The 25,098-nt window shown below is 44.6% G+C and overlaps 1 pseudogene across 1 annotated transcript in view; it reads right to left on the minus strand.

The window, feature by feature from the left end:
• Nucleotides 1–24,674, minus strand: part of LOC144122178 (uncharacterized) — a 319,104-nt pseudogene extending 294,430 nt beyond the window's left edge. Inside the window, exon 1 of the transcript XR_013312847.1 lies at nucleotides 24,487–24,674. The product of XR_013312847.1 is annotated as an uncharacterized LOC144122178 (transcript). The remainder of the gene's footprint in view (nucleotides 1–24,486) is intronic.
• Nucleotides 24,675–25,098: the final 424 nt, after the last annotated feature.

Consider the following 25,098-nt stretch of genomic DNA (forward strand, 5'->3'; position numbering starts at 1 on the left):
AAGGCTGATGATGATGATGATGATGATATATATATATATATATATATATATATATATATATATATTGTTCTCTGTCTTAACGCTAGCAAGAATAACAAAATCCCAGAATGACGCAATCCTCGCTGTCGCTAAGCGGCTTACAAATTGAAAAGATTTCGAATTTTCAATGTGTCGTTAAGGTAGCTGGAGAATTTTGTAAGGAATATTACGATTTCTTTAACTTATAATAAGAATGTACAAGTGTACGGCATTTATTTAGTATAACGTTCCCGAGATAAGGCCCGCCTGGCTTAACAGATGTGGTGGAAAACTTACTTTCATTATAGACTGATGTTCAAAGTGAGATAGAAAGTGCTCAGAAATCGCCATTGCAGCTTTACATTGGATGTTGCAGTTTTGAAGAGATAACTTGCGGTGTCATACAGCACAGCGGTGTTCCTGCTCAAAATTCAGGCTTGTCTTTCTTTTGCCTTATGGCTGGCTGTCTACCGCTCACAATACAACATGCGCAGTTATGAAAATTAAGAACCCTGCCTATTCGGACGAGCAGCCAGCCCAAATTTCTTCACAAGGGCACACTCTACCAAGGTCTTTGGCTAACAAACAGGTTGAAGATACGCAGCTGCACCACCCTGCAAGCCACGGTACCATTTGGATCAGTTCGGTAGAAATGCTGTGTAATTACGAAATAAATAAATTGCTTGCGCGAATATTCTGCGGCACAATGGGCTCTAAAGGCTTTGGTAAGCATACTCTAATACGCAAACTGTGTAGCATTTAATATTTAATAAAATAAGCATTACTGGAACGCAGTTAAGCACAATATTCTTTCCCTGGCCGGCCTTCTGAAAAACACACTTTATGGTGATACACTTTCGCTCCCTCAAGAGAAAAGTGTACAACAGCTCTATCTTGCCGGCACTCTACTACGGGGCAGAAACGTGGAGGCTAACGGAAAGGGTTCAGCTTAACTTAAGGACAACACAGCGAGCCATGGAAAGAAAAAAGATAGGTGTAACGTTAAGACACCGGAAGCGGGTCGAGTAGGTGAGGGTACAAACACGTGTTATTGACATCCTAGACAAAATCAAGACGAAGAAATGGGCTTGGGCAGGGCATGTAATGCGAAGGAAAGACAACCACTGGTCCTTAAGGGTAACGGAGTGGATTCCAAGAGAAGGCAAGCGTAGCAGGGACGGCAGAAGGTTATGTGCGCGGGTGAGATTAAGAAGCTTGCAGGCATAGGGTGGGCGCCGCTGGCAAAGGACCGGATTACATGGAGAGACAAGGGAGAGGCCTTTGCTCTGCAGTGGGCGTAGTCAGGCTGATGATGATGTTGTTGATGACGATGATGATGACTTCCGCTCACGTTGAAGACAAATCGACGATTTAGAGCGAAGCCCTACACGTTCTTCAACATCATCGGGGACATTTATTTATTCAAATAACCTCAGGGCCCGAAGGCATTAAAGAGGGATTAGATTTAACAGCACAAACGGCTTAGATTTATTGGCTTAAATTCAAACGGGCTTAGATTTAACAGCACAGATGTGATTTGGAAAATTGCTATTGCAAGGCGCATTAATTTAGTGTGTCAGTATTTTTGTGCAAGCACGCCATAAGAAATTGATGCCTTCGCTTGCGTGTAACAGGTCTTACGAAACAAATAAGAACTCAAAAGGCTTAACAGTAATGCATTAAACGTCAACTATGTCGCAGTTTTCATTCTTTTAGTGGAAGGAGCGAATTAATGCAAGATTCTGTATGTGCGAACGAAGCAGCTATAAGTGCTTTTACATCAAGAGCTCATGCCTTGGTGATATATAAGCAGTTCTTGCAAAATAACCGGAGTCCGGAAGCAACTTATAGCACTTTATCCGGTTTCATTTTATTGCGTAAGTTATTTTATTTTATTTTATTTACGGACATATTGCGGACCATGCTTAGGTCCAAACAGGAAGGGCACTTTACACAGCAATAAAAAAGCAAATAAAATACAAAATATAGAGCAATTCACATGCCTGTTCACAACCTAAACAGCACTTACAGAGAATTTGTAACGTAATAAAACCTTAAAACGAACGACGAGCTTTGAGGTGTAATACAAAAATATACAAAATTTGCAAGAAACCAGTCAACATAGAAGGCACTTGAAACAATCGAGGGGCCTCCAGCTCAATAAAAAAATTGCGACTCATGCGGAGTTACGAGGCGTAGCACAGCTCAGGAATACATGCGCTAGAAAGGATGGAGAGGTAGTTACAGCTGGGGAAACAGTTCCAGTCTTCTGTTGTGTCGGCTGAAATAAAAACGCAGATTTTCCCGTACTCCTCGAAGGATGGCAACGTGAATTTACATGATGCAGATGGCTTTTACCGGTAACTGCGTAGTATGGGAAGTGCGTTACACTTGATGTATGGGTTGGTAAAGTTTAAAAACAAAATAAACGCGCCTGCGGACGTTGGAAGGGATTGCTGTTCAAAATGATATTATGCACACAGTCAAAAGCATACGCGGCAACCGCGGCGGGGGCTTCCCCTAAACATTTGGCCACAACGTTAAAAAGTCGTAAATGCAAGCTTCTCACGTTTATAACTGGAATGCGTGTTTTTACACGGCAGCATTCACTTGCAATAAGAAATGCTTCAAATAAAGAAATAACGAGCCTGTGCTTTATCTACCGATTAGCGTGGAGGCAAAAAAAAAAAATCTTCTAAAGTTAGTGTCCAGCTGTACAGTCCGCGTCAGCCTTTTGTAGAGCTCTCGAGCAGTGCGTACCTGGTACCAAAAGAGATATTACAGAGCAGCCCCTGAGTTCTCCGCAAATTGGTCGTGTCTACTTTGCTGTTATATCTGGTACTACTTCAGCTAGAGTGTTTCCTCTGGAACCTAGCGGCTGCGACAAGATCTGGATTTGTTTGCACGGTAGTGCACCGCCCGAGCGCTCTACACAAGGGGGAATCAGACTGTACTTCAATAAACAAGCAAGCTGCACAACAAAAAAATGGCACAAGGTTGGGCAGGATAAGTTTATTTGATGTGTCGATGCGTTTACCTTGCGCTGCGATTTCGAGACATTCTGTCTCACGAACCCATCCCGGCTTAAAAGATACCGTCCTCTTCTCCACTATGAAATGCTCCCGGTATGTCTTCTAAAGGAAGCTTGGTAATTCGACGCGGCTTTGCGCAAGCTACATATGCTCCAGACAGAACACTGGATCAGTAGAAAAATCTGAAAGTGCTTCCGCATGGCCAGGCGACATATATTTAATAACGCTCAATATATATATATATATATATATATATATATATATATATATATATATATATATATATATATATATATATATATATATATATATATATATATATATATATATATATCTGTGTGTGTGTGTGCTTCCTCTTGACCTTTTTAATGGAAACTAACCTTACGCCGTACACCAAAACAGTACAATTTAAGCTTCTCTTCTCTTCACGTGTGGTGCATTTCTTCTTTAGTTTATGCCTAGTTTGCAGTACCTGTGATGTCTTATCGTGCAGAGGAAGCTTTCGATCTCCAGCTTGCAAAATGACCTAAAGTTTTCATGACAGCTTAAAAAACACGGCCCAACTTTGAGAGAGGGATGAAAAATAGACGGACACCACAGCGCTGTCGTGTCCTTCGTTCGTGTCTCAAAGTTGCGCTGCGTTTTTTTGGTTATCTGTCATGAATTATCAACTAGGCCAATCAGCCACGCTAAAGTTTCCTTCAATGTTCTGTCATATTTGCTTATCGACACTATATAGACTTTGTCGCAACTAAAAAATACCTTTGATTGCAGACAGCATCCCCACTACTGACTAATGTTGGGATTAGGTTTTCATTAGGCTTTCTGCCACCAAAACAAAATATGCCAATAAGCATCTAGGTTTCTCATCTTACATGTGTTCTGTCGCAACCGAAACAACACTGAATTGCGTCCCGGGATCTGTTTCTTTGGCTTACATGCTGCGAATTGCTGCCTGGTTTGTTGTTTTTCGCTTTGAATACCCTCCATTATAGGAAGCGTGGAAAGGATAAACTTATTAAAACATGAGGGTAGAAGCAATGTCTTTATTGTGCAGTATTAAAACAAAACATGGTCGAAATCAAGCCAGAAAATGCACGACTCCTCTTGTGTGTGTTTTTTTATGCGCAGTTCTTTCCGCGTTAGTCTGAGAATGCAAACGATGCAGCCTAACTATGCGAAGTGCTACTTAAAAAGCATTTATTTGTCATTTATTGCTCCATCTAAATGAAAAGGCGAGGTCTCTTCATTATATTTCATGGTATCTACGCTAAGTGGAGGAAGATGAGACGCTGTGACATTATACGTCGTTAAAGTGAAAGAAAGTTAAAGCCAAACAGAGATGACAAGTGGAGATGAGTTTGAAACAGCTTTTTGAAAAAATTTCCCCGAAAAACAAAGAAACGGGACTCCTGATAATAATTGGAGACAAAACGGGGCGCCGCGTCCCTTCTCTACTCGTGTGCTGTGTCGTCTTCTTTTTTTGTGTGCGTTCTTTGTATTTAATTAATTCATCTAGACATTCAAAAACCGAAACGCACAGAAAAAAAAAGAAAATCACTGACTGAGCGCTGCCTCTTTCTAGAGTGCAGGAATTGCGCTTTCAGTCAAGCACATTTGAGAGAGCCGCGAAGCGATCGAAGTAGCTGAAAAGCGCTGTTTCATAACCCTGAACTTAAATCTTGCTTAACACAACGTGGTGGAGGTATTATAGAAAAATTCGCGCGCCAAAATAAGAACGCAGATTAAGTAGTCAGACAAAACAGCAAAAGACAAGATGCAACCACAGTACTGAAGATTAGGTATGGGGATGCCGAAACAAATGTGATTCCAGTCAGCCAGAACGAGAACTTGCAGCTATTTTTCGAAAAAAAAGCGGAGAAAATTGGGCGCTCTGCTTACACAAAGGGAGCCGATAATTTACGCTCTGTTTCATTAGCATGCAAAAAGAATTGCGGCAATCTCGCTTGCGCTGTCAAAGGCTGAATTCAAGAGAGACCGCTTGCGAGCAAAAAAGAAATGTAGTGAGTCTGTCAATAGACGAAGGGGGCGTAACTTCCAACTGGTCTCTCGACAACCATGAGGACCCCACTGCAGTTCTGCTCCAACATCAACCCCAGTTAGTACAACACAGCGCAGGCAAACGCAATGAAACCAATACGTTCCGTAAGTGTTTAAAGCAAAACATTGATGGAAGCCCCAGTTAGGTGCATGCGCGGCCGCTGGCGAGTCAATAGCCAACGTGACGCCAAAAAACTGAGGGCCAATTTTAACTATGAATGTAACGTGACAGCTTTTCAAAGGCGAGCTAGCTAAAGTTCGCAAACGTTTTTCTAAAAGCATGACAGGCTTTCAGCTCCTGTTCTAAGCAAATTCAGGTGAAATCGCCTCGACTATGGTGCACAACTTAAACACAACTTCCGAGCTTTTCTGTCAGAATGGTATCTGCCTGAAGATAAAAGCTCGCCGCATAACTGTTCCGTGGGTAAGTCGATCCAGTGTCGGTGCAAACATAAACAAGCTTTGTTTTCCGATGCCTTACATCACTCGGCCACCACCGCAGCCTTTTTTTCCCTTCCTCATTGCATAGAAGAAACACAGCCTCACTAACTCTCCTTATGTCTTAACCAGGTCGCATTCAGCAGTCTCACCATACATTTTCATGCCATTTTCACTCTGCCTGCACATCAAAATTCCAGGAGACGCACATACGCGTCAAAAAAGAGCATCCACTCAGGAGGTTGATTATGTGCAGCATATCCGTATACGCACAAAAGCGCCCTGTTCCCTGAACGAAGACTTCGTTGAACGTGGTGGCTCTGCACGTAGATTCATCACGCGGCTTTCCCATAGGCAAAGCAGTCCCATAATCCCACACACAAAAAAATGGCCGGAGGTTTAGCATAGCTAAGCACGAAACACTGTCCGAAAGCACAGTTTATTTGCAGGTGCACACCACATGTACGTGTACCTTAACGCACTATTGAGGTGTCCACTGACCCAGGGAACTGGTGATGCGCGTCTTCAACTTTTTCAACGCCCATGCCTATTTACCCAACGTACGCCGGCGGCCTATGCTCCAGTGCCGCGTTTCTGCAGGAGTGTGGTCAACGCCAACGCGTATTGCTCTAGCGTCGTGTCTCTGCCACAACGTTGTCCACGCCAACGCATGTAGTGCACACCTCTCTGTCACTACCGCCACATAGCTCAAAGCGCGAATATTAGTTTTGTAGTAGTACTAGTTGATGATGACGACGGTGTGCAATGCACAGCACGAGAGTGTGTTGCAGTTTAACACGGGGCGTGTTCGGCTGCGGCGTTAGTCTAGTGCAGTCGTGCAGTAACCAGCGAAGCTGGTCTGTTCGCGCCGCCGCGGGATCGAATGCCAGTCGCGGCAGTATTTATTTTAATTGTTTACTTACGGTTTGCCCGAGGTCACCCTGAAGGTCAAACATAACACAAACTCGGCTAGCCGGTTTGACCTCGTGAAATATTGCTTTCGCACTAAAAGATCACACGGAATAGTATAGTCTTCCATTGCGGGCAGACATCATGCAGGACAAGGTGCGTACTCAATGTCCTCTTTAACGTTCCGCTGAGCGGTTACAGGCGGTCGTGATGAGTGTTCCAACTGGGAGTCGCTCGCGTTGCGTGCTGTCACGTAGTCTTCTTTATCAAATGCTTGCCGCCACTAGGGCTGCCACATTTGCCGTGCAATTGAACTGGTTGAGGCAGGAGGTACAAAGGCTAAACTGTGTCGCCTACGGCAGCTTTATGCAGCTGCACACGAAGGTGAGAAGGCGGCCAAATGGACGGCTGAAAGCGGCCGATCGTGATTTCGCGTCGAGCAGGGGAAAGGTTGTGGGACGTTGAGCGCACTGCCCGTCGCACAAAGCAGAACCGGCAGACCGCAGTGGCACGTAAAGCGCCAACGGTGGCGGAAGAGGAGTCTATAGCGTGCGAAGGCTCCTCAATCTGTGAACGCTGCCATGGAGACCATGCGCGCCGCTTAGTTCGAAGAACATAAGCGGACGAAGACAGGTGCCCGATGAAGATGAAGTCTACCTTTGCGATCATTGCGCAGCAACGCACAGCCTAGCGAGAGAAGGAAGCGTTTTTTCAGACTCATCTGTACTGCTTTTCCACGCCACTTGCCTGCGTTTATAGGCATGAGCTTCCGCGCTCGTCGGCTAGCAAGGCTACATCGAAACCTCCTGGTAGCAATAATAGTAGCAGTGGTTTATTAAAATACAAAAACTAAAAGAAAAATGTTGGTGGAACTGTACCCGCAGAACGGCGCGCCTCGAATCATTCATAACGTGGCTTCGCATTTGTCGCTGCTCAAGCGTCTGACGGCAGCAGTTTTTAGGTACGCAGTGGAACAATTGTATAGCGCCGCTTGGGGCGTCCTATATCTGCACTTTGCCTTCCCTGTACAATGCGTGTCATGCTTGCGCCTACTCTCAACGATGAGATAGGCTTCCGTTATTTTTATATGTGCGTGCGCGTGCGCGCACGCATTCGGTCACCGACTGTCCGGAGGCTTTCTTTTTGGTTGTCATGTCTGGGTCACCGAGACATATTGCCTATCACGACGAGCCAGCGTTCGTTCACTGGAAAGCCATGGACTGCTTTTATGTCAGAAAAGTTGTGCACGTATGCGCCCTGGCCCTTGATTTTCGGCGCATGACGTGTGTCTGTGCTGCGAAAGTCAAGTGCAAGAGAAGGCTCTGAACAGTTTCTATTCATTTTGACCTCTCTGTGCTCATTCGGGGACGATGTGCGGGACCGTATTTCCTTAAAGAAATGCTGACACAGAATTTTGCGGTGCCAGGGCTTTTGCCTTGAATGAGACCTACGGACATAGTAATAATGAAAATGAGCTCAAGGCACCGGTGCACAGCGCAAATAATTTATTACAAATGAATTTGTACCGGCAGTTTTGGTCCCGGTAGGCGCCAGTGCTGAAGTGCATCGCGACGTCATGGTCGACCAGCCAACCTAGGCCACCACATTCCTGATAACGTCGGCGTCACCGGCAGCACTGGTTTTTCCTGTGAACAGCCACTGGGTTCGGTGGGGCAACAATAATTGGGGCAAGTGCACCTTGACGTTACTCGATGCGGGCGAAAACACCGATATGTTCGTCGGACAACATTTGGAATTTTATTAAATTATATTCCACTCAACACCTGCGGCTAAAACGTGCTAGAAGGCGCCCCCGCGGTGGCTCAGTGCTTATGCTAGTCGTCTCAAGACCCGAAAGATGCGGGTTCAATTTCGGCCGCGGCGGTCGCATTTCGATGCAAGCGGAATGCTGCAGGCCCGTGTACTGTGCGCTGTCAGTGCACGTCAAAGAACCCCAGGTGGCCTAAATTATCCACAGCCCTCCATTACGGCGTCCCTCATAGCCTGAGCAGCTTTGGGAAGTTAAACCCTGTAAAACCGTAAAACCACGCTAGACGGCATCTCCTTACGACTATGAAAAAAATTATATCGTTTGCTCGCGCTCCAATTTATGTGTCTGCACCGTTTTAAGAAAATGCTCTGCCTTATTTTTATGCAGATTTAGGAGATATCGTGTTGGAATTATGTCTGAACCAAATAGGCATCTTTCGCATGACAATAAGAAACTTCATAGAGAAACTTAAATTTATAGTAAAAAAAAAAGAAACAAAGTGCTTGAAGCTTGTTTATAGTTAGTGAAAGCAGCAGCATAATTGATGCTCTCATAATTTGTTATATCAGTAATAGTTATGCAGACCCTGGCAGTACAAAGTAAATGAACGCAAGATGCTATGTCCGGCCTAAGATTTGATGACCTTAACCACATTGTTGCATAGCGTTTTATAAGAAAGCCGCACAAAGGCCATTAACTTGCTAAAAAAATTCACGGGGGCACTTTGTTGACCTAAAGTGCGGTGAGGCGAAAACCTTTAGCGTGATGTTGCTGCTTGTGTCACTGATGTGTGGTTAAGCTGTTAATTAAGTACACAATTGTTTGTGAACAATAAATGCTGGAGACACTGGAAGGCGTTTGGGAGGCATCCGCTGATTCGGCGCCTTTCCGCACTCTCCAGCGTCCTTGACAAGGAGAACTGCATATGCGTTGGCAGGAAGTAGCGTAGTCATTAGCACGCTCGGCTGCGGACCGGTAGGGTGGTGGTTCGAATACAATCGTGCATAAATATTTTTTTTCTTATCAAGTTCAAGAGCGAAACGAATGGACGGACGGACGGTATGACGTCACTTCCGTTGTCGTGACCTCCAGTTGGAAATGCAACGGGCGGACCGGACCCCGACCGAGAGTATGAGCCATTAAAGGCTTTCGCCTCAAAATGCTTGATTCAGTCGCAAAACGCTGCGAGTTCTGAACTGTAAACGCTCCCTTCTAGTCATGTTTGACACATGCCTAGGACAAAGAAGTGCTGCAGCTTCTTAGAGCAGACTGCACAGAGTAATGCGACAAGTTTTTTTTAACAAGAAAGTTGCTCTAAAGCGGCGCTTGGATACCGATTTTTCTACGTATTACTCCGAATTGTTCCGATATGAGATCAACAAATTCCAAATCATTTTGATGACAAGATGCCGTGAGATTGTTGAACCCTACAACTGCGCTGTCACTAAGACTTTGCTTACATCTTCTTTAAGCGTTTTGATAAGGGCAATTTTGTTATCCTAAGAAAGAGCCTAACTGCTACCTGAGAGTAATCAATCCATGCTGTGCATATGCCCCTCTTTAAACCAGATGTAGTTATGCATATCGTATTGGGACCGCAACATCGAAGCTGATCCGACTTGCAGAACTGTTCTTCCTATTTTGTTCAACAATAAATTATGCCACTCTCTCTCTCTCTCTCTCTCTCTCTCTCTCTCTCTATATATATATATATATATATATATATATATATATATATATATATATATATATATATATATATATATATATATATATATATATATATATATATATATATATATATATATATAGGGGTTATAGGGGTTCCAATGCTCCAGTTTACAAGTGTAAGTGCAGTATTACGACAAATGCGACTGTTCGTTTTATAGGTTTATTGTGCCAACAGTTTCGGGAATGGTATTCCCTTCGTCATATATATATATATATATATATATATATATATATATATATATATATATATATATAAATGCAGTCTGGCTCACTCGATATATATATATATATATATATATATATATATATATATATATATATATATATATATATATATATATATATATATATATATATATTTATTCGGATTGCAATTCTCGCATCGAAGGCAAGTAGAGATTCAGATAATTTATTGTCGAACAAAATATGAAGAACACTTCTGCAAGCCAGATCAGCTTCGATGTTCAGTCCCAATACGATAGACATAACTATATATATATATATATATATATATATATATATATATATATATATATATATATATATATATATATATATATAATATATATATATATATATATATATAGATAAACGTACTAGAGGCAAAATGCAAAGTTGTGAAACGCTTCATTTAGACATAGATTTATTTTGAGTCGACATTTCGGACAGAGCCTGGACAGAGAAAGGACAGGCTCTGTACGGAACGTCGACTCAAAATAAATCTATGGCTAAATGAAGCGTTTCACAACTTTGCATGTGTGTGTGTGTGTGTGTGTGTGTGTGTGTGTGTGTGTGTGTGTGTGTGTGTGTGTGTGTGTGTGTGTGTGTGTGTGTGTGTGTGTGTGTGTGTGTGTGTGTGTGTGTGTGTGTGTGTGTGTGTGTGTGTGTGTGTGTGTGTGTGTGTGTGTGTGTGTGTGTGTGTGTGTGTGTGTGTGTGTGTGTGTGTGTGTGTGTGTGTGTGTGTGTGTGTGTGTGTGTGTGTGTGTGTGTGTGTGTGTGTGTGTGTGTGTGTGTGTGTGTGTGTGTGTGTGTGTGGTGTGTGTGTGTGTGTGTGTGTGTGTGTGTGTGTGTGTGTGTGTGTGTGTGTGTGTGTGTGTGTGTGTGTGTGTGTGTGTGTGTGTGTGTGTGTGTGTGTGTGTGTGTGTGTGTGTGTGTGTGTGTGTGTGTGTGTGTGTGTGTGTGTGTGTGTGTGTGTGTGTGTGTGTGTGTGTGTGTGTGTGTGTGTGTGTGTGTGTGTGTGTGTGTGTGTGTGTGTGTGTGTGTGTGTGTGTGTGTGTGTGTGTGTGTGTGTGTGTGTGTGTGTGTGTGTGTGTGTGTGTGTGTGTGTGTGTGTGTGTGTGTGTGTGTGTGTGTGTGTGTGTGTGTGTGTGTGTGTGTGTGTGTGTGTGTGTGTGTGTGTGTGTGTGTGTGTGTGTGTGTGTGTGTGTGTGTGTGTGTGTGTGTGTGTGTGTGTGTGTGTGTGTGTGTGTGTGTGTGTGTGTGTGTGTGTGTGTGTGTGTGTGTGTGTGTGTGTGTGTGTGTGTGTGTGTGTGTGTGTGTGTGTGTGTGTGTGTGTGTGTGTGTGTGTGTGTGTGTGTTGTGTGTGTGTGTGTGTGTGTGTGTGTGTGTGTGTGTGTGTGTGTGTGTGTGTGTGGTGTGTGTGTGTGTGTGTGTGTGTGTGTGTGTGTGTGTGTGTGTGTGTGTGTGTGTGTGTGTGTGTGTGTGTGTGTGTGTGTGTGTGTGTGTGTGTGTGTGTGTGTGTGTGTGTGTGTGTGTGTGTGTGTGTGTGTGTGTGTGTGTGTGTGTGTGTGTGTGTGTGTGTGTGTGTGTGTGTGTGTGTGTGTGTGTGTGTGTGTGTGTGTGTGTGTGTGTGTGTGTGTGTGTGTGTGTGTGTGTGTGTGTGTGTGTGTGTGTGTGTGTGTGTGTGTGTGTGTGTGTGTGTGTGTGTGTGTGTGTGTGTGTGTGTGTGTGTGTGTGTGTGTGTGTGTGTGTGTGTGTGTGTGTGTGTGTGTGTGTGTGTGTGTGTGTGTGTGTGTGTGTGTGTGTGTGTGTGTGTGTGTGTTATTACGACAGACACGACAGTTCGGGAATGGTATTCCCTTCGTCAGGACAGGCTTACCAGGCTTACCAAGGGAATACCATTCCCGAAACTCTTGGCACAATAAACCTTTAAAACGAACAGTCGCGTTTGTCGTAATACTGTACTTACACTTCAGCACTTTCACATTGGAACCCCTACTGAATATATATATATATATATATATATATATATATATATATATATATATATATATATATATATATATATATATATATATATATATATATATATATATCAGGCTTCGACAAAAATGCTAAAGCAAAATTTACTACACTTGGCTGCATTTTTGAATTGCTCAAGTGACGGTGATTTTTTTGTATGCAGAGGCTAACTTACTCTTTAGTGCACTGGCTGCTAGAAACCCTGTGGGAAAAAGCCCAACAGTGATACAATCTGAGCCGGGATGGGAATGCCTTTAAGCTAAGTGCGAACGCCCTAAAGTAATGCGGTGGCCAGATATGAGCAAAGCTTTCTTGTCAGCCGAGGCAATACGCTCAGCTTTGTTGCCGTCACAGAGCATGGTGACCGCGCTCCTGCTCCAGAAACCCACCGCCGCGAGAGCGTAACCAGTGAGAACGCGAGCCCCGAGCAAACATGCTCGATCCAGGCGCACTTGAGCGCCCGGCTGTCTTGCTGCTTGCTATGCAAGGCCAGCCACTGTCGTATCGCTCGAAGCCCGCAGAGATTGTTTTGTCAAGGCTGTCAGGCTGCCGCCAATACCGAACAGGAAATGCACGCAAAAGCGACCATTGCAGTCCGGCTTCGATGGTAAAGGGGAAGGCAAACTGTATCGTCGGAATGCGCGACCAGTCACTGGTTCGAGGGGGGATTTTTGAAGAGGAGAGGAAGGCAGAAAAACAGAGGCATCGAGGTGTAAAAACACCCTTCCTGTCAGTGTAAACTATCGCTGTGACCTTTATTGTCAGCGGGAAAGAAAACTTCTGTTTGGTTGAGCAAGAACGAATTGCAGACGTCTCAGGACTACTAAGAATACTTTTTGTGGAATTTCTGTAGATTTGTATAGTCTCCGCTATTAGTTTCAGCGAATGCTTGAAGATGTAGAGAGCCTGCTATGTGATGCTCCGGAAATCGCAGCTTCCATTGCGTAAGCTTTCTCTTTTATTTTATTTTACGTCTGCAAGGGTGCAGTTGAGTGCACTCTTGAAAAGGTTAAACTGCCGTTCCGCCAAGGACGCCATAGCTTAACACGGTGAACAAGCACCAAGAAACTTGTGCATTGCGTAGTCCATCTTAAGTATTCGCAAAAATATTGCTTCTGCGGAGCCAAATGTGAGAACTTCGCGTAGCTGCACGCGTGCAGCCTTCCAAGAAATAATTAAGAAGAATGACTACAAAATGGTATATCACGCTTACATAAAGCCTTTCACGTGCGTGAATTCAGAGGCAAACGTATTTTAACGCGGGTTTGGTTGGCGTGAGTCTTGTAAGTAAATTTGCCAACCCTTGAAGCTGAGAGTGGAGAGAACGATACCGACTGTGACGAGATTCGGTTGCAACACCCGTTCCTTCCTACCAATTGAGAATATACGAGCTACTAAATTCGGCGAAGAGCAAAAGCGAGCAACGACCTACCAGCTTGCGTGCCACGCCTATAAAAATAGATGAAACACTTTGGAGGTTGAGATTTGCGGGTGCTGGTGGCCCCACGGCCAGTTATCCGCGAAACTTTTACAGCTCACATGACTGCAGCGTTCACCACTTGGCCATTTGGAACAGCTATAAGCAGGCAAAACTGTGCTGCACCCAACGGCCAGAGAACCTCTCTGAATTCAGGGAAAACATTATTGCAGAGAAGCGCATGGAACGCTTTGCAAGCAGTGAGTAAAAAGATAAATTTTGCTGCTCTCTGAAAATTCGACTGAAGTTAGGAGGCGGTTTTAAATAGAACACGTCGCTGATAGACTGATCCAAGGAAAACAAGAAGTAACCAAATGTAAATGCGAAAAAAAACAAGTTCAAAGCAATTCTGTGACCGCTGCAAGAGTACCAGGTCTACTAAGGTGGGCGTTCCTCAAATTGACCTCCGCAGTATCTACAGATTGGTTTCAAATGCCGGATCGTTCGGCGGATTAGACTGCTCCTTATTGCAATTCGCCTACGCTCTGGCTAGTTATTTATATCGAAGGAAGGTCTCATCAGTGCATTTCGTCGTGAACAATCGCGCGCTGTTTTTGGAGTGGCGCGCCATTCAATGAAATACTCATATGTAAGCTAACTCCTTCGGGCATTTTTAGGCAAAGCGGGACGAATTCTCTCAGTCGCGTCTGTCACATTTTATTTTTTTGTGAAATGGGACAGCTTACATAGCGTGAAAGTTCAATGCATATTCAAGACCACGAGACGTCGCAAGCAAGTACGGAGCTTTTCACCACGGTTGAAAAACGCGCGTTTTCTTGCGCGGAGATGATGCAGACCCTCCCATTTCTTTTGTTATTAGGATAAAAATAGCAGGAATAGATACACTGGTGGTATCTTTATAATACAAACAATGCACTGGGGCACGCCTGGTACACATTTTAGAGGGCGCATGAAGTGAGGTCTTGCTGCCAAACAAACCAAAGCGGCACCTTTTTTTTTCCCCCACTGCGGCTGTCAACGCCGTCAGTGGGTGGAAGACGCAGTGTTCCTCGCTTTATTTGGCGGTGAAGGTCAGTGGCAGCGCACTTACGACGTGGCGCGTCGAACCTCGCGAGATGACCTTTTTGTCCGAAGGGGGAGGATGGCCCTGTCCCGAACACCCGGACAAATTGGAGGAGCATCCCGACGGCACCGAGACTGACACTGAACCTGCACTGCTACTAACGCAGGTCTCTCTGAGCAGACCTTCAACTGCGAAAAATCCTGGAGGCGCTGCTGCTCGGGGAAACAAGCATTTGTTAAAGCGAAGTGCCTGAGCGACAAATGCAATTTCTCATCGCGGCGGTTCTTCCTCTGAAGCAAAGAATGGACTGCGGCTCGCCGCCCGACATTGCCCGCAAATTCTATTTTGCGGGTGGTGTGTATGAGCAGAGATGAGAATCCGAGCGCTTTTCGGGTGTAGCTGCTTGTAAACTAGCACGCAGATGCAACTCGTTGGCAAAATTTGATTCCCGGGGCGCCTTTGTTGCCTTCAGTTTCCAAACTGCGGGGCTCTTTGATGTGAGGGCCACGCATTTTGTGGTATTCGTTAGCGCGAAAGATTGCCATCCTGTATGCAAGCAGTGAACACGAAGTGAGGCCGATGTTGTAGCAAGGCTTGAAACAGAGCTGGTCGGTACTACGTGATCATGCCAAAAGTAGAACGAAAAAAAAAATATGAGAAGCGATAAGAAGACATGAACAAACGCGCAATTCGCGCGTACAGAGAATGATGTCATGGAAACCTATCAAACTTGACTGAGCACTTTCCCCCTCTTCCAGCAGCAAAAACAAAAGTCCAAATGCTTACGCTCTGCTGCGTAATGCGAGAGCCGAGCGATGGCTGTTATGCTATAGGCTACATGCGCGATGCAAACATTGTCAATAAAAGCAACATGGTACAGTTTGCACCCGTTCCTATCCCCTCTCCAACTCCTCCCCTGTTCCATATCCGCTCCACCTCTTATAGCCTTATAGCTATCCTACTCTCCTATCCCCCCCCCCCCCCCCCCCCTCATCGCTGCTTTGTTATGCGGCCGCCTACATTAACGTCGTGTATTTAGCATACCGGAGATGTGTCTGGAGAGACGTATGCCGGTTATAAGTAAGGGAGCTAGCTGTGCATGCCCATTGCCAGCGCGTTGCCGTGTAGGACCACTGCGCGTGTGCAGCAGGCGTCCGTAAACTGGTGTACGTCTCTGCTAGGACGCCTCCGGTATGCTAAATCTCCGTACTAACAACTATGGCTGTAAATATTTCACATAGCCGATCTACGCGTAGAAAGCACCGAAATATAGTTATTGGGCAGAATTCTGCCACAGTGATATTTTTGTTTTATAAATCTCTTTTTGCAACGGCGCTTTTACTGTGAAGCAACTACTGCCGGCCGTTTTAAAGACATTTGCTTATGACTGTGCTTCTCGAACAAAGGTGTGGACTGTCCGGGGAAAAAGAAAATGAAAAAGAAAGAAAAAATAAATAAAGCATTCATATGCTTGAGTTCATAATCATGGATGACGCACATAAGGGACATGTGGTTGGGAGCATAATAAAGGATACGCCTGCTTTTGTTCTCCTGAACTTATTCAGCGCAAAGCAGTTAGGTTTATTTTTCACAGATACAGTAGATTTGATTCTCCTACAAGGCTAATGGTTGACAATAAAATTCCGCATCTTTCAGTTCGCCATTAAATAAATCAGATTTTATTTCCGAGTAAGATTTTATCAGAAGAAGTAAATATTACTGAAAGAAGGAAATTACCTCATTTTGTTCAACCTGCAACTACAATACGTACACGGCACACTGAGAAAACAAGTTGCAGCCAAATTTCGCGTGAACTGACTTTTTCAAGTACAGATTTTGCTCTCAGACGATCTCGACTGGAATTGGGGTCTCTAATTCTTCAAGCTTGTAATATAAACAAGGCGCTGGAGAAGCATTTCCTTCGTTTTCTCCCGTTTTTGTATCGTTTGGTCTTGCTCTATTTATGCAGAATTTTTAATTTTGACGCCTAAAGAATGGTGTGAATAATAAAGTGTTTTATGCCCCTCCTTCTTCGGTGATTTCTGTCTTGCAGTATCCTGAAATAAGTAAATGAACAAATGAACCAATGAGCATTATTGTTTACAAATATGAACTCTAATGCACTTATCACGAATGCCAAACTATTCTAGAGCGTTTCGCATTATTCTGTTCCTACACTGATCAACAGCACAAGAAAAAAGTCAACATTTTCGGCCGGTTATTGCTTTAAATTTTAATATTTCGAATCAAAATTAGAGGCCAAATGAACAACTCACACTATGGGCGACACACGTCGCATGGGCTGGACGCGAAATCATTTCTTTCAATCCAGGGGACTGAATTATACGGAGCATTTCGGATCAACTCTCGTGAATTCAGGCAGTGCATACTGCGACAAGCTTGTATTTTATCCGATCTCTCCCAAGCTCAGCGCAGAATGGACATCACTAATCTAAATCTCGGTGCTCCATAGTGCCTTTTATAGTTGGGAATTCTTTGTAGATGGTCTGGCGAGCGCGTCTCGACTTAGGCTAGTCATCTGAAAAGTAGTGGCGGCCTAAGGATGTGTTCCTATAACACAAAACAACAAGCAATGCTGGTACAGTGTCCTATCCGCCCTTGCAAAATACAGGTCGGGCCGCCATTCTTTGAATCTCGATATGACGACAGCGGGAGACGCTTTAGCAAGGGCATTTCGACGCTTTTCGTGAGCCGCAGAAACGCTGCATGCTTTATTTACCGATATTGCTAACACCATTCAGAAAAATTGTCCTGGTAGAGTCAGTTGAAGTTGTAATCTCCGACTTTCTTTGCGTAAAAATACCAATATATATATATATATATATATATATATATATATATATATATATATATATATATATATATATATATATATATATATATATATATATATATATATATATATATATACGGACTTTGATGTGTTTGCGCTGCTTGTGGAGGCATAGCAACACTGGTTATCGCAAACGCATTACTCTTATATAAATCCAGTTTTGCAATCACATATTGAAAACTCACGCAAGAGCTGATTTAGAACACACGAGTTCACTGCACCGTAAAATTGTTTACTTCGTACACGCAGGACAATGAGGGGAGTAAACAAAACACGGCACCCCGCCCGGTCATTCAATGGGTGCAGACAGCAGGGGCCGACGCGCCCAGCATTGAATGGGTGCCTCAGGCGCAGTTATATTCAGGAAAAAACTTGGCACAACATGGCAGGCGTCGTCGCACTCAAACGCCTGCATTTTCTCTTTCGCACTTTCTGTTCCTTTTTTCCTTTTCTTTCGTGCTTTCCGGCATGTCCTTCGCTGCGCACTGCCCAGCTTCTGCAAAGCTATCTTTCATGGAGGCCATTCATCAAAGTACCCTTTCTCTCTAATGCCTGTGCGCGAACGCTAATATCGAACCCTTTCGCTGCGTCCATTCAGGTCCCTTCGTTGACTGAGACAGCTGCAAACATCCCAGCGGAGCGGGACAGAGCGGATAAAGAAGAGAAGGGGGCGTGGAAACATGGGGCTGCTAAATGTTTTAGCTAAGCTCAACTTGTGTCTCTTGCATGACCGTGCGCTCACGTTTAGGAGGTCCCGCCGTACGTGCGGAGGACATCCTGCGTAAAGGTGACATTTACACGGCGCTCGCGTACTCAGCGCAGTTTTTCGCTTAGAGCTTAATGCTCCGCTATGCGTTGAATCAGGCGGGACATACTTAAGGGGCGAAGGTAAAAATCGCCTGCTCTCTGCGGCGCCGGAGTTGCGTGCTAGGACGATGTGTTTAGGTTTGTTACAGATCTGTTCACACTGTTTCGCATCGTGGGCTGCTTCCATTCACACTCGAGCAAAAGATCTTACCACCCAAACTCGTGCGTTTTAAAATACCTTTCGTTCTCCTGTCTGTGGACGTATATATAGGTATGCACCCGCGTGTTCCGAATACATTCACTCGTCGCGTTTATTTGTCAAGCCCAAAGTGAAATGTGATGCAAGAGCATGAAAGCTGCTGCTTTTTGGGTGCGGCATCGAGCTTGAAGGGGCACTGAAGACGAGAGTCCAGCAATTTTTTTTTTAGTTTCCTAAAAAAAAAAAAAACTCGGCCTTCGCAGCATGCATGTGCGGCCGTGAGAGAAAGTCGCACGTGTCTGAAAGGCTTGTACAGAGCGGGCTTTAAAAGCCAGCACAGTTGGAAGCGCCCGTGGCTGCGCGTTACGTCCAACGCTCCAGTGCACAAAAAATGCAGGAATGCTCAATCTTTTTCCGCTCTCGTAAGCCCAAGGGTAATTAAATTTGTGAGGAACGCCTGCAAGTGTGTTCCTTCACACGAGCTGATAGTTTACGGCCTGCGAAAGGAATTTAATCAAAAAGAACTTAAAAGTGACAGCGATATGGAGTTACATCGAGCGCATATTAAAATGTACGCGCGTCTTGTGACCGACCACGACGCGCTCTTCGTGGTAGCAGGAGGAGGCAATGTGAGAACTCTTTAGCCTAGCAGATTTTTGCATATCGTTCGAACGCGGCGTAAAAGCGAGCACTTGCTTGCACACTGCCCGCGTATTTTAACTAAAGCATTTTCTAAGAGGTGTTGTAATTCTATGCCTTATGGAATGCATAAAAACGAGTGCTTATATATATATATATATATATATATATATATATATATATATATATATATATATATATATATATATATATATATATATATATATATATATATATATATATATATATACAGCCCTTCTTTCAGGACAATTGCGGCATTGTAAGGAATATATAACAGACATAATGAAGCGTGCGACTGTTTCTACCTCTCAGAACTAATTGGAACCATTTGAGTAGTGACCCTCAACATGACTGGTCCTGCATGACGGAAGTTAGTTCTCGCGGCCTTTGTCAGCGTTCGGTTTAAGCTGTTTTGCTGGCATCCCGTGCCAGGTAGATACAAATTTTAGTCGACCGGCCAAACTTTCGGTGAACTTGAACGAAACAGCGAAGGGATATCTTTTAAAATGGTCACTGAGGCTTACGGGGAAAACTGCGGTCGCATGTCGGTGGCGCAGCAGATTCAGTGAATGACGCAATTATTCAGGAGACGATTAACGCCTTGAACGACCTTCCAGCAAAAGAACTCATGAAACTGTCAAAAAAAAACTGTCTGATTGGTGCGTACGCATTCTCATAATAGTAGCCGAAGCCGCAAATACTGGCACAAACAATGTATCGGAAGAATTTTACTAGAGGGTCTCAGAACTGAAAAAAATTGGGTGTCAAGAAGGTCGCCAGGATTCTCTCACCGCAGCAAAGTGTGGGCTCCAAGGAAATTGGCGACGACGACAATTTAGAGCTAATTGAGGTTGACCTAAACATTTCTGACCGAAAAATTATCCCTTTATAGTGGCGATACCTGGATCTTCCAATGTGATTCGACGACAAAATGACGGTCCGTGCACTGAAAGCGGTAAGGTCACCAGGAATAGAAAAACATAGGAAAGCAAGCTCAAATTCACAGCCATGCTGATTTCTTGCATGAAATGCGCGCTTTCGCAGACGGTGTTTCCGGAAGGCAGGACAAGGAACCAAGACCACTATGAGAAAATATTTACAAAGCTAAGAGAAACAGTGAGAAGAAAGGCCTGAACTGCAGAATAATGACTTCATTCTTCATCAAAATAGCGTCCGCTCTCGCAGCACTTTTTGTGAACCGATATTTTTTACTTATTTATTGATATTGTCAGCCGTAAGGCCTTTAGAAGGTGGACGCAGACATACTCAACAAGTACACATAGCCACAAGTATGAAATTTATACAAATTTAGATGAAACCAACAATCATCATGACACAGTCAGCTTACCACGCAGATACAGCAACAAGTGCGTCAGATAGGACGAGTGTTCATAATATATACTCGTTTCAGGCCAGCGAGGATCGGAACCGCAGATAAAGGACATAATGAATAGCGACAAAGGCAGAGGGCTTCTATAGGTTTAAGTAACGTGACAAACAAGTTTAAAAACGGTGCAGATCGTCTGCTTGTAAAAGGTCCTGAGGCGAGGAATTCCATTCAGCTATGGTTCTGGTGAAGAAGGAGTGTTTAAAGGAATTGATGCGGGCCTTCATGGGTTTAACCTGACCTTTGTGAGAAGATCTCACAGCTCTAGAGGAACGCTGTTTCAGGTAGAGGCTTGTTTTTATGCTGAAATGATTGTTGTACAACCAATAAAACAATTTTATCTAGGCGACCTTCCTTCGTTTTGAAACTTGGGGTAAGTTTAGTTCACGGAGCCGGTTAGTCACTTAATCTGTAAATCTGTATTTTGGTAGAATGAACCTAGGCGCCCTTCTCTGAACTTTTTCGATCCTGCCAATATGGCTTGTCTGATGTAGATCCCATATGACGCTCGCATATTCCAGTGTCGATCGTACCAGCGCGAGATAGGCTGTTCTGTATTTGTGGAACCAAGATTCAATTTTCTCCTAATCAACCACAGTTTCGTTTCGGCCTTTGAGCATTAGTTATTGATGTTTGTATGCCAGTTTAGATTTGAAGTTATAGTGATGCCTAGATATTTGAAACGGTTGACGCGCGTTATATAGTACCAATCTATTTCATAATCAAAGAAAAATATATTTTTGGTTTTATTTTAAATTGTAACATAGAATGTGTCTGTATAATTGATTTTCATTTTGGATGCTATACACCATTGATTAATAGCGCTCAATGCCGAATTTAGTATTAACTGGTTTTCTAGTTTTGAAATAGCCGAGGAAATTAAACAATCATCTGCAAAAAGCCGGACAGTAGCGTGGCCCTGAAGAGAAACTGCAATGTCATTGACGTAGCACAAAAATAACAAACGGCCCAGCACAGACCCTTGAAAGGCTCCCGAGGGTACCTCCAGGACATCTGATTTCGTGCCATCTAATTTCACGAACTGAGTTCTGTTAGTTAGATAAGCTTTTGTCTGCCGCACAGTATTCCTGCTTATGCCAATCTCGAACAGCGTGTTAACAAGTTCTTCATGTGGGACTAAGTCGAATGCTTGAGACATGTCTAGGTAAATCGCATCTGCTTGATCTCTATTGTTTGTTGGTTTAGAAAAATCATGCAGCGTTTCTACAAGTTGGGTAACAGCAGATAACATCCGTCTGAAACCATGCTGATTGGGAATTAACTTATTCGTGCCCTCAAAATAATCAGATAAGCAGTTTGTCAAGACATGCTCAAGTATCTTGCAACAGGCGCAAGTGATAGAAATAGGTCTGTAATTATCACGAATGTGCTTGCTTCCAGATTTCTGTATCGGCACTATTTTGGCCTGCAGCCAATCGTTTGGTAAACAATGTTGCTCTAGAGATGCCTTAAACATGGTAAGTAAATATTTAGCTGCCCATTCCGCATACCGTCCAAGAAGCTCATTAGGAACAGAATCAGGAACAGAAGACTCTTTTTGTGTCTAAATTAAGCAGGTGGGAAAATATGCCTTGCTTAGACAAGGTAACATCTGGAATGTCGGACGGCGGTGCGCACTTATCTGTACTATATTTCTGAGGCGAAGATGTAGGGTGGCTGAACAAGTATTGCGCCTGTTGGCAATTTCTGATTGACCAGTAATAACATGACCATCCACTTGAATAAACCTCATTTATTCACATGAAGGTGAAAGGTGGCGCTAAAAACGCTGCGAGGAAGTTTTCATAAATTGTGTCAACTGTTTTGGAAAAGTATTGTTATTTCGCTGTTGCCAACATCTGTTCAGGCATCAAGAAAACGCGCGAAATTTCATTCTGATTTGTCGAACCAGGCATTACTACACGTAAACATCTACCCTGTTCAGGAGATATGGCATAATACTTTCTTTTCCTCGAATCAGAACGCGCGCCTGATATTGCGCATTATAATGGACGCTTCGTGACAGTTGTGGTGGCCTATATAAAAAAAATAGAAATGAGAGGTTGGTTAGAAGGCAGACGCATAGCTGAAAGTATGACGTATTCTCATGCGCTCAGAGTTGTAAAATCAATTTATGCATTTACAATTTTATATCAAGACGTATGAAGCAAGTATTTTATTTGTCATTGTTTGTGCAGAGTTTTAACGAGCTTGTGGTTTTTTTTTTCACTTAAATGCAGCTAATGCTCAGTAGCTATACGCATATATCTGCAGCGAAAATATCCCCGTATTCGTCCAAGAAGAGGCAGTTTTCAAAATTTACGAGACATACTTCTCGAAACAAGCAACGGTAACAAGTTATTTGTCTAATGAAATATAATTTCTCATAAAAAAATTGCAGATCAAGACTTTTTATTAATTACGGAAGTCCAGAACGGACCTCTCTTGCTCGCTCTTCCGTATTTCTCCGTATGAACGAGCGCACACAAAACCTTCACGCGAACACTAATTTGTGGATGTTTGCTTTAACTCAGACACCGCACCAGTGTCCTTTTTCTTCAAGATTACTAAATTCGCTAAAGAAAGACGTATTTTTCCTCTTCATGAAAGGTCGTCTGGTACCGGTATGTTCTTTTAGAGAACTCCCTAGCTGCTAACTAATGCATTGGATGAATTTCGTCTCGCTTACCCAATCAGGAACGCCAAAATAAAGTAGCCGTGGTTGTAAAAAGAATGTGATTGGACGGTCCTAAAAACGCGCCAACGCAGCCGCCAACCTTTCCGTGAAGCACTCCGAACTGACTTTTGTATACATAAGGAGGCAGTTTAATTAAAGTGTCAGGTGCTGTTGTCAAAAAAAATGTTCCATCAGCACTGCAATAAAAAATTTCGGTCGTCACGTGCGCGCACTTCATTATTCACACGGAAGCGCAATAAAGTGACAAAAAGAAACGGCAAAAAAAATGCAGGAAATGAAATTTGAGAGCTGCAATCAAAAATTTGTGTTTACGGAAGCCTTAGAAGTGGCGCACGGCGTGAGGTTTCCGAACATGCGCCTTAACGGAAGTTCAAAGTTTAAGAGATCCTCACGGAAAAAAAAAAAGAAAAGTGCGATGTAAAACGAGCAGTTGTTCGGGAAAGCGAGAGTAGCGGATGTGCAGGCGCCACAAGCACCGAAGAGAGATGCGTGTCACGCGTAAATGGCAGCTAGATTTTTTTTTCTTTTTTTATTCCAGCTTCACTCCTTGATGGCACTGACATTCCCAAGAAGAGCGCAAACGGAAGCGACAGAGGTTGAGGTCTTTTGTTAAAAGCCGCACGCGTGCCACGGAACTTTTAGAGGACACGAGACCACGGCTGACGGCCTCGGTAAAACAAACACTATGATGCAACGAAATATTGAGATATTAGGCGCGTTTCTCGGTTGTCTCCTTACATGAATAAAATTTTTCCGCGCGTATGGACTACACTTGCGCAATGACGGAGGACAGAGACCTGACGATGCCATAAATTCCAACCTCGGCCCCGTACGACGAGTCATTTGCATCTGCAGAATTGTTCAGAAAGTTTTGCTTCTCGCAGGCTGGCATGCACTTGTCCAGTTTTCGAGCGCGCAAACACTCAATCGCGTCCGACTGGCAGTCGGCTCGCCATGAAACATCGACAGTTGCGGGTTTCTTTTGAGACTGCGTGACCTCTTGCCGGCGCAAAGAACAACTAGCCTCCCCTCGGAAAGGCTGGCTGCTCGGTTTTGCGCCGGCAGGATGTTTACTATTTTACCACACTTTTTTTTTTCGTCAGCAGCGATAACCATGCATATGTGACGAGACAACACCGAATAGCTGCGTGGAAAAAAAGCATCGACGGCGACCGGTACCTTGACCGTCGAAGAGGGCCGCCGAGGCTGGTCTTGGCAGGGCGGCCGGCATCCGCGGTGCGCCCAGGTTGAGCTTGCGGAGCACGTCCGAGTGGCGGAACGCCGGTGCCGAGTGGGCCGGCGGCGGCTGCCGCTCGCCGGTCCCGTTCTGCGCCATGTCCGACGGCGCGGCTGTCAGCGGCCGGACTGCGCGTGCCACCGCCGCCGCTCCGGGGAACACCGCGAAACTCCGCCGCCGAGCCAGCGCCGCGGGCCGGGACCCGCCGGAACAAGGGGAGTCGCACCACGTGGCCGGCGGCGGGCCGCGTGCCGCTCAAGTCGCGCGCGCCGCCCCGGAACGCGCTGGCTGGACCGGCCGCGGTTCCGCACACGCGCGGGCGCCGGGCTCGGCGGCGGTGGAAGGACAGCTGGACGCTGTCTCCCCGCCGCGCCGGCGGCTGCCGCGGGGCTGCTTCTCAGTACGTGCACGGCGCGTGGAGTGCCCGGATGTGTGTATACGTAATAAAAGCAGTGTTTATTCTGCCCCGACATGGTCGTCGTGCGTGATGACGGCCGTCTGGAGTAAAATCGCATCACGACAGCTCACGGCGATGCCTAATAGAAGTGCGCGCG

This window comes from Amblyomma americanum, chromosome 1, assembly GCF_052857255.1.
Source record: "Amblyomma americanum isolate KBUSLIRL-KWMA chromosome 1, ASM5285725v1, whole genome shotgun sequence".
Taxonomy (NCBI): Eukaryota; Metazoa; Arthropoda; class Arachnida; order Ixodida; family Ixodidae; genus Amblyomma; species Amblyomma americanum.